Source organism: Aegilops tauschii, chromosome 2 (assembly GCF_002575655.3).
Source record: "Aegilops tauschii subsp. strangulata cultivar AL8/78 chromosome 2, Aet v6.0, whole genome shotgun sequence".
NCBI lineage: Eukaryota > Viridiplantae > Streptophyta > Magnoliopsida > Poales > Poaceae > Aegilops > Aegilops tauschii.
The window spans coordinates 396,804,501-396,807,010 of NC_053036.3; the positions used below are offsets into that span (position 1 = coordinate 396,804,501).

General features: G+C 54.8%; 1 pseudogene; it reads left to right on the top strand.

The window, feature by feature from the left end:
* Positions 1-561: 561 nt before the first annotated feature.
* LOC109772353 (uncharacterized) lies at positions 562-1,199 on the top strand (annotated as a pseudogene).
* The last annotated feature ends 1,311 nt before the right edge of the window (positions 1,200-2,510 follow it).

Genomic DNA, 2,510 nt, shown 5'->3' on the forward strand with positions numbered 1-2,510 from the left:
AAAATAGGAGGGATGGCTGCATCAGAGACTCACCTCCTTCCCCCCGGAGACGTAGCAGTCCGCCTCGCTGACGTTCGCCATCCTCAGGCCGCTGACCAGCTTCTCCTGTCCCCATCTGTCCTCACGTGCGCGCGCCCATTGCCTGTCGATGTGGTGCCCGTCTACCGCTGGCTCGCACCCCGTCCCCTTGGCCCGTCGTCGCCGGACTACGCCGGCCACGCTCGCGGAAGAAAGGATTTCATCTCCCCTAGTCGCTGCACGGACGGCTCGGATGCGGCCGCTCGCGAGCGCTGGATCGCGCGCGCGCGCGCGTCGCCTAGCGTTTAGATTCCGACATAGTATCTCGTTCGGTCACGAGTCCGGGTCCGGCTCTCGCTCGAAGGGGGCAAAGCTCAACCTATATAACTGCGTCGACGGCAGTAGCGTGGCTTTCCCCGTGCACCATACTACGCCCCGTCCAGTCTACCTCCACCCACCAGATCATCGGAATCCCGTTCGCGAGAAGATCGGCGACACCGCGCACCGAGCATGGCAGCTGACCAGCACTGCCGCGCACCGAGCATGGCAGCCGACCAGCAGCGCCGCGTGAAGCTGATAGTTAGCTACGGCGGGAGGATCGAGTGCGCCGAGGGTCGGCCGCCGAGGTACGTCGGCGGCGAGCACCTGCTCCTCAACGTCCTTTCGTCCGTCTCGACGAGGGGCTTCCGCGACCTGCTGGCGGCGCGCGCGGGCTTCTCAAACTTCTCCGTCAAGTACTGCTACTCCGGGGAGGGGCTGGACTCGCTCTGCGACGTGGACACGGACGAGGACCTGCGGGACATGCTGGACATCTTGCTCTACCGGGACCTGCAGGCCCGGCTGTTCAACGACCAGAAGACGCGCCGGTTCCGGGTCTACCTGTTCCGCGATGCCGCCGCCGCCCCGTCGCCGACCTCCCAGGCCCTGGGAAAACCAGCTCCCATACGGCGTAGCGCGACGTCGCCAGCTCTGTTGCCGGCGAAGCCGGCCGACGTCGACGTGCGGCCCTCCCAGGGCTTGGCCGCTCCCGCTCCCTCTCTCGTGCCGCGGATCACGACGTCGCCGAAACCGTTGTGCGAGGCATCGACGGCTGGCACGGTGCCCTCCAAGCCGCCGCTCGCCCCCGCTCTCGCACGGCGGATAGCGTCGTTGCCTTTGTTGACGGCAGACTCGACAGATGACACGGCTTCTTTGATCACCACCACGTCGACATCAGCAGCCAGAGCTACCCAACATACATCACCCCACGCGGCGGCGTTCCGGCCGGCAGAGCAGCGTAATCCGGTGTACCAAGCGGCTCCAGTATTCTTGGTGCCAGTAATGCCGCAGGTCATAATCCATCAGCCGATGATCATCCTCGTACCCGTCTACAATTCAAAGGTGGCCATGGGCTGAGAATTTTTGGAGTCACAATCGAATGTGAAAATAATCAGTCAAGTGAGAATTAGCAATCCATAGTTTGTGTAGATTAGATGTCTCACTGGTTGTAGATATGAGGTGACAAATCAAAATTCTAGATTGATCAGTTATGCACTATGGGATGTAACTTATAGGCGTGACTTCAATTTTTCTTATAGTTTACTCTAAATTGTTTAAATATTTTATTATTAATGATGTCAATTCCTCTATATTCAGTGTTAGTATCACCATGCGTGTATATCCTAACTTTAGTGTGCCTTTTTTGAACTACACGCTGATCTTTGTAGTGCAATCTCTTTAGACGAGCTTTGCTTCCAATATTTTGTGTTTTAAGATGTGGATATTTGTTTTGGCTCCAGGCCTATATGCTACTGAAATATGTGCAGTCCATCTTCCTATAGGTCAGCTTGTATTCTCCTTTGTATTACACAATTTGCTCTCCGTTTTGGAACAATAACGTGGCCCACGTCTGGTCCTTATTAGACGAGCGCAGTCCGTTTGTTAGTCGTTGGTCTAGAAGGGGACAACACACTCATATCCCACATCTTAATGTTTTGCATCGTTAAGTGAAATGAAAAATACCAAAGAGAACAACTCGTTGATGGAGGTGTCGGTATTGGAGGAATCTATAGAGGTAAGTTCTGTACTCCTATGGTACCGTGGTGTCCCTAGATGGAAAAGAGAAGAATCTAAAGGAGGAAGAGAGGAACAAGCCCGCCGTGATCCAGGTTTACGTGCATAATTTGTGCTTGGTCTACCATATATGCCATACCGACGTTGAGTGCGAGGATTTTAAGAACTTCCTCGCGAGCGGCAAAGTCAAATTTGTTACTGTAGACTTTACAAATGACAGAAGAGTCCTGGATCGGATAGGCCTCGTTGTAGGCTAGCACTTTGACCTCCAGAGGAATGGGCTGGTGTCCTCCCGCCAGCCTTCAATGCCGACCCTAGCAGCAGCCATATGGTTGATCCTTCATACGGTAAACTGACGAAACCTCCGCCCAAGTTTCATCTTGCATGGCAGTGAAATGTACTAGATAGAGACCACATCCAGTACGCTGCAATGTATGCCT